Source organism: Leptodactylus fuscus, chromosome 5, assembly GCF_031893055.1.
Source record: "Leptodactylus fuscus isolate aLepFus1 chromosome 5, aLepFus1.hap2, whole genome shotgun sequence".
Classification (NCBI taxonomy): domain Eukaryota; kingdom Metazoa; phylum Chordata; class Amphibia; order Anura; family Leptodactylidae; genus Leptodactylus; species Leptodactylus fuscus.
Genome location: NC_134269.1, coordinates 207,554,610 through 207,562,938, shown reverse-complemented (window position 1 = coordinate 207,562,938; position 8,329 = coordinate 207,554,610).

Below are 8,329 nucleotides of genomic sequence, written 5' to 3'. Positions count from 1 at the left end.
TATATATATCTTTACACAAGCCTCTGATAATGGCTGATAACAGAGAACAACAGTGAATAAGTGCTGCAGTCCTGGGATAATGGTGTATGCCAGTGAGGCTAAGAACAAAGGATTTGCAAGATTCCATTGATCAGAATGTCCAGGGTAAAGGTTGCAAGGTTAGCATGGCTGCAGAAGGCAATAGTATGACCTTTATTGCTTGCAATAAGAGGAAAAGGGAACCCCTTGTATACATCACCCCAGTATTCCTAAAAATGAAGCCCCGCCCCTTGTGCACTTGCAGGCTGATTTGCATATCCACAAATATATGATTATCTCTGCATTGCCTCACTGGTACATTTATGATCCTACATGACACTATTATTGGCATTTTGAACCTGAAAAGAAAATGGTTTGCTAATCTCAGCATATTGGGCTCAGCTGCAATACCACACTCAACCACAAGAGCGGCGATGTACTTTCAAAAAAAAATAAAAAAATATTTTCTTGAATTTCCTATAACCCCATTAATATTTAATAAGACTTTATTTAGTAGTCTGTAAGGGGTTAATAGCTAGCTCGGCTAGGTGCATTGCGTAAGCGGCCACAGTCATACCAGACAGGATGCCGGATAATTTAAAACACATGTCTTAGAGCCAGGCCGGGTGCTACACGCTTGTACAGGAGAACATGGCTGTGTATGGTGCAGATGTACAGGCGTGGATTCCTTCCTGCCTTAGGTCACCTACATAGGAGTCTCTCCATCGATGACATCGGAGGCGGACGCTTCACTGGTTTTGCTTTGGATTTGCTTCATTCTAGGAAAAATTTATACGAACACAGAGAATACAATTTTTTATACAAAGATGAAATTTTTGTTTTATGGTTTTAGCGCTGTATTTTGTCTTCTTTCAGTGTTGTTAGTCACCAATATTATAAAACAATTTTCCTATATCATATTAGGGAACTCTGAGCGAATGAGGTGGGGTACTCTGTCCGGAGTGGATATAAAGTTCTGGAGGACCTGTCCTGCATTACACAGACAACCCATTGATCTGAATGGACATTGTGTAATACCTCATTTGTCCTGTGGTGGAGCTGCAGAGAAATTCAACACTTAGGTGGAACAAATAGGGACTACACAAGAACAGGGAACTCTTATAAACCCCCTCCCCCTATTGGGACTAATTTGGCTATCCTCAATACGTGCTAACCATTCTACTTTCTTCAGAGCCATCATAAGCATGAACTACTATCCTTGTCACCACTGCAGAGCCGACGGGGGGTTCAAACAGAGGGGGTCCCCATTCAGAACCTAAATATACTGTATTAGCCAGGGAGGAGAAGGTATAAATATAGAAAGTAGACTTTCAGTTTTATCCATCTGATTACTGAGTTATTAATGTAGAGCTGGCCCCTCCTCTTTTAATAGTATACGCCCCTGAGGTACCTGCTTACTTACCTTAAGAACACCATGGATTGAGGTAAGCTGTTATTCAGATCGATGACACAGGTTAGGTGTAAAAAAAGAACAAGATCAACGTATTTTACACAAGTCTTGATGTTCCCCATGCCAGTAGAGGGAATGTATAGTTCATGGGGAGCCCAGGTAGCATAAACTGAACACACTGAATGTTCCTGAAAACCCAAAAATCACACATGTCCTGGTAACACAAAACAGCAATGGAACTCCTTAATGTGTCAATTTGTCCCGTTTTCCAAAGTCTTCCCCATTCATGGTGCACAGTGTGCCAAGATATGGTTTTGATGGTAATGGGTAGTTCTATTAGGTGGTTACTGAGTTATTAATGTAAATATGTCCTCTCCTATTTTAATAGTATACGCCCCTGAGGTACCTGCTTCTTTAAGGGAGCTGTATCCAATATAATATACAATAAAATTGTACCCCAAACTGGAAACAAAGTATAGAAAATAGACTTCCTGTTTTATGCAACTGGTCACTTTGTCATTTATGTCAAGCTGGCCCCTCCTCTTTTAATAGTATACGCCCCTGAGGTATCTGCTTCTTTAAGGCAGCCATATCCAATCCAATAAACAATAAAAATTGCACCCCAACCTATAAAAAAAGATATAGAAAATAGACTTCCCATTTTATCCATCTGGTTACTATGTTATTTATGTCCCCTCTTCTTTTATTAGTATACGAATCCTATCATTCAATCACATTTTTTTTTATTATTAACACATTGGAATAGCCTTAAGAAAGGCTATTTTTCTCCTACCTTTCGTTGTCTGTAAATGAGTTCTCTCGCAGCACTGGGGACGGGCCCCAGCACTCAAACAGCACTGGGAGCGTCCCCAATGTTGCCAGAGAACTCTCCAGTGCTGCCTCCATCTTCCAGTGGTGGCTTCTAACTTCTAGGCTTCGGGCCTAGGGCAAAGTTGACTGCGCATGCCCGCGACCATAAGAAAAATGGCCACTTACACAGTATTTTAAACGGCCAATTTCTGGTGGCCGGTGGGCATGTGCAGTCAGCTTGCCCTAGGCCCGAGACCTAGAAGTTAGAAGCCAGCACCAGAAGAAGACACGGTGAAGACCTCGTTCCAGAAGAAGATAGAGGTGTCGCTGGAGAGTTCTTTCGCAGCATTGGGGACTCTCCCAGTGCTGTTTGAGCGCTGGGGCCCGCCCACAGTGCTGCGAGAGAACTCATTTACATACCGACAAAAACCAGGATTCCTACGGAATGGCGGCGCGGAGAAGACAACAAAAGGTAGGAGAAGAATAGCCTTTCTTAAGGCTATTCTGACGTGTTAATGATAAAAAAATGTGATTGAATGATAGGATCCCTTTAAGGGAGCAATATCCAATACAATATACCATAAAAATTGCAACCCAAACTGGGTAACGTGATATAGAGTAGACTTCCTGTTTCATCCATCTGGTTTCCAAGTATAGAATGACTTTTGTAACCACCCAGTTGCTTCATTGTATTTCATTCTCATTTCTGCCTCTTCTGTGATGTGTTTTGAGGAATTTGACCGTGTCATCCACCAGTTCTGCTAAGACAGATTGTCTTCATCAAGTATCAGCTCAGCAAAGTGACAGCAGAATTTTGCAAAAAGGGAAAAGGAACAAAAATATCAGTTTCATTTTTTTGATCATTGAAGTGAAACCTAAAAAGAGCAAAAAGAGAAACAAAACATATTTCTTGTAAATTGACAACCGGATGATATTTTTTGGCCACCGCCAAACTGTTAAGGGCTTCTTCTGCATAAAAAATACCATATTGCTGCATCGGTGAGGGTTAAATAGAGGCAGTCCTACATTCAGAACCTTCATATATGAGCCAGGGAAGAGCAGGCCTCTTATGTTAGAGAACCTGGCTTGTCTGTGCATCTCATAGATTTTGTTGCAAATTGTGTAATGCATCTTTTACCCTGCGGAGGTGCTGTAGGGGAATTTAACACTTGCTACAGCTCTGATTACAAGTAATTATAAGAGAAATTCACAAAATGCATATAGGTAAATAATATCGCCATATAGTGCTCATGTATCAGTGCTATAGAATGCAAAAATAAAAATAAATTAACCATACAAGAAATTATGGTTTGCCCCTAGTGTGGGGGAGGTAGCTCGGTAGCAGCAATGGTGCAGACCCAACCAGTCAGATACAGGGACACAAAATATGTATCGAACAGGTATATTTAACAAAAACAGCAAAATAAACCTTCACTTCAGGTACAAAATGAGCAATATAAAATACAGCGTTTAATGTCAGGCAAAAGAATGTCAAACAAAACCCTGCTCGTCCGAGCACTAACTAAACACTAATGTACTAACTGAATGGGTGGCTTACTACCAACCACATGAGTAAACAAAAATAGCGCAATACAGTCTAACCAGATTCTCTGTGTGTAAGGATAGACCCAGGTGCCTCCTCTCGCTCCCAGGATCTGCCCTGACGTGCAGGCTCTGCAGCTTTTTATGGCCCGGTATCGAGCCCAGGACCTACACCTAAGGCATAGGCCTACTCAAGACTCACCCTGGACCACACATAGGTCAGAAACCTGGAGCTGATATATCGGGACTCCAGCACTCTGCCTACCACCTTCTCACACTAGGCAGTAGCGGGAAAAAAATGAAGTCTACGATTGGGCCTCAGTGGTCACATTGGACACGTCAATGTCATGACGCTTTGACACAAGTCCAATCACAAACTTCAGGGGTCTCCATGGGCCAATGACGCAAACCACGAGGTTGGAAGAGCCCAAAAAACACTGTGGTGGAGGCCTGGAGAGGTGAGGAAAGATGAGTATATCTCACGCGTTCTGGCCATCACTAGGTGTAACCGTCAATAACCTGATACAAAAACCTCCATTCAGAGATGAGTAAAAAGTTTTGCTGGGTTCTGAATTTCAGCTGAGGTCAGACTTTTTGCAAAGTTCCGCTGAAGTAGAACATTTTCAGATTTCTGTTCCTTGCGTTATTTTCAGGGTTGAAAGGGATGTACAAAAAGTTCAGATCAGGTTCCCAGCCAGTTGTATGACATTCCCCGTTCACCTTCTCTAACCTCGCTCCCCCATGAAAATTTTTTAGTTTTTCCATCTGTGACATTTTAGATAATCCTAAATTCTTAATGTAATCTGGGTGGGGGAAAAGTTTTTAGACTATGGTTTCCTACGTTAGTCTTAATTCTCCCCATTGGAGTGAGATGGTGAGAAACTCAGGCAACAATGTGGGCCAAAGATGCGCCATAAATACTCCCATCTAAACCCCTCTTTATTTGTTGAGTACACAGGATTCCAAATTTTCCAAAAACACACTGACCCACCAAAATAATAATTTTTTGTTCTGAAGATTCAAGGCTATGCTCATTTTTCAAAAAGAAAAAAAATCCTAGCCAGGGTATGTGGTCTACATGGACTTGTAGGTCTACTTTAATGTGAAGTAATGGTGGTGACAACCATAGGTGATACAAAATTGTAGCTCCAATGGTTGTCACTTTATAGTCATCCATTCAATGCTACTAGAGGGGGGTCATCCTGCAGTTAAAAAGTTCTCCTGAACTCGATATGGATGGCCTATCCAATGGATAGGCCATCAATATGGGATCAATGGGCACAATTATCCCCACAATTAGGCCACAAGGTCAGGGTCCTCTTCATTGTAGACCAGGCACAGTGCTATACATTGATGGGTTAAGTTAAGGAGAGGATATCAATATCAAAGCCCTGGAAAACTCTAACCATAGAATAGAGGATAAATTGCTGATCGGTGGCGGTCTCAGTGGTTGATCAGCATGTACTGGAAAATCAAAAATCAAGATAAGGAGCTGCAGATAAAAAAAAATTCTAGAAAAAGCTAAAGTTTTGTTTCTTCATGACTACAATTTTTCTTTTAACATGTTCTCCTCATGACTCATTGAGGGGTTACATAACCAGAGGGGGTTGAGCGGTCATCCAGCTGTCTTCATACCCAAAGGAGGAGGAACATGTTTGCGTGTGTAAAAGAAGCAACAATACCAAAAATAATTTTAAAGACAAAGAATTACATGGTTGGTTGTACAAAAAGTTTACTCACGGTGTCAACTGAACCAGCCAATATGGTCAACCTAGGTCTTACTTCTGGAGAGCTTCACTGTCAAGACTAGGGAAAAGAGTGTAAGCTTTAGAACAGCCTCTCCCCCCTGCTTAAAGGGGATCTTTCACCACCTCCATCAACTCCAATTCTTTGCATCCTTTATAAACTTTGCCCCACTAATTTTGACACAATTGGAATTTTTTCTCTAGCCCCCACCATTCCTGAACAATGAGTCTGTAAGATTCAGCACCAATATCACTGCTATCAGGTGGGCGGTCCCAGACTAGTTGCTGCATCTCAGGACCGCCCCTGACAGTAGAGAGTGCTGAAAATAACAACATCAACTACTCAGGAATGGTGGGGGCTAGAGAAAAAATTCCAACTGTGTCAAAATCAGTAGAGCATCAGCTATTGAAGAATGTGGAGTTGGGGGATCCTGATCATAACCCCAGAAATCATTCTTTTATCACCTAGATTTTAGTGTAGATTTCAGCCATGTTTACCAGATTTTTGTGTAAATTATAGTAAATTGCTGGCCCGCAGGAGGCCCCAACGTTCCCACTAAGCCCCACCTATATTAAAATTTTGGAGTATAAAGTAAAAGTTAAAATTTTTTGCACAAAAACACAAAAAATTGTGACTTTTATATACCAGAAAACTGGCAAAAGGGGCAAGAGAAATTTCCTCCAAGGTTCTTTACAATTTTTTTGTTTATTTCGGGCCAGTTTTGACTCTTTAAGATTTTAATTCTTGCGAACGTTTTAGGAATTTGTAACAAGAATGAAGAATAAAACGAGTCCTGAGTGTAATAACTCAGCATGAAATATTCTGAGAACTCACTCTACGTCTTGTGCCAAAATGAAGAAATATAACTTTATTAGATTTAATAAAACTTTTGTTTTTGAGGAAATGAAAAAAAATTAAATCCTCATTTTGCTTAGAAATACAAAAATTCCCTAAAATTAAGAACTATTACAGCAATGTCATAAAAACGGCGTGTGGAGGAAGCCAATTTTTTTTTTTTTTTTTTTTTTTTTAGCATTTGCCTTGTATAAAGTAAAAGGGCCAAGACCTTTGGTACTTACACATTCTCGGGTGGCGAAGAGCGATCTTGATCTCAGACCCACTGGATAATGTGATTGTACGTTATCATGGGTTCCGAAGGGTTAGTCTGATGGACTCCTCTGTGCAATACAGTTGAGTGCCTATAAGTAATGCCGCAGACATAGCTCCTGTGCTGGCGGTGTAATAGTACCGTACTATTACGGCGCTGAGCTTTGACTACATGCTAAGGCATCGGTAACTTAAAAGGATTCTACCATTAAAAATCAATTTTTTCTCGTTAAGATGTCGGAATAGCCTTAAGAAAGGTTATTCGTCTCCTACCTTTAGAAGTCATCTCCGGCCCGTGTTCGGTAGAAATACCGGTTTCTACCGGTATGCAAATGAGTTCTCTCGCAGCACTGGGGGCGGGCCCCAGTGTTCAAACAGCACTAGGGGCATCCCCAATGCTGCCAGAGAATTCTCTCTAGTGACGTCTCCCTCTTCAACAGCAACCGCCTCTTCTGTCGTCTTCTTCCAGCTGGGGTCACACTCCGATACCTGCGCATTTTTTGGAGGCTGCTCTTGCGTGCATGCGCAGTACGCTCCTTTAGTTCTACCGGCCACCGGCTGACATGAGCACTCGGCTCTGCTTACGTCTCAATGGCAGGCGTCGGAGTGTGACCCCAGTCGGAAGAAGACGGCAGAAGAGGTGGTTGCTGTTGAAGAAGGAGGCGTTTTCTGGCAGCATTGGGGACACCCCCAGTGCTGTTTGAGCGCTGGGGCTCGCCCCCAGTGCTGCGAGAGAACTCATTTGCACCCCCGTAAAAACTGGTATTTCTACCGAACGGCGGAACTTCTAAAGGTAGGAGACGAATAGCCTTTCTTAAGGCTATTCCGACGTCTTAACGAGAAAAAATAGATTTTTAATGGTAGAATCCCTTTAACAGTATCGTCCAAACAAAGTCGTAGTAGTGGTAGGTGCTGCATTTGCACCTAGGTGTCTGAGGAAACCCAAAAGTGCAATGACAGGACAGTGTAGGGTTTGATAAATGGAACAAAGCTATTGGCTGAATGGAGAAACCTTAAGCCCAAATTCACATGGAGGAAGCTGGACCAGAAAACGTGGTGCGTTCATTAGCTGGATTTCATGGCCTAAACTCAGAACCAGACACAATCCATTCTAGTGATCTTTGATGTTAGGACTCCCTGACTCTCCATAGCTCCACTATCCTGTATGGCACAGCATATTGCTTATATGTTTCACAAATATTTGCAAGGTTCGTCCATCTGCTTCGTTTCAATCCAAACTAAATGTGAAATTATTATTCTCTGGTACAAACCTAAAAGCTCAGTGATCTGCTCTAATAATGCAACTCTATGGTATCCTCCTATTAAGGTTCTTACAGAACAGCACACCGTGTGGTCAGACAGGGTGTTACAAGTAAAAAAAACATCAATCCTTTCAAAGAGACAGACACTGACAATTATTGTACATTTATCATTTTATTGTGGTTGCAGTTTCATAATACATTGTTGGAAAAAAAAAATATCCTAAGCAGCTGAAATGTTGAAATTCGATAGCTTTGAAGACAATAAAAGCCAATTTTGTGTAGGAATATTTGCCCTTGAACATAACTGAGTGCATTTGCATCTTGTAAGTAAAGGTATGAATTATAAGAAGCATACAATGTTTCAGCAAAGCAGTGGTTTTAATCTTTGGAATAACAAAACAGTGATTTTTTTTTTCTTTTTAGGTCAATGTAT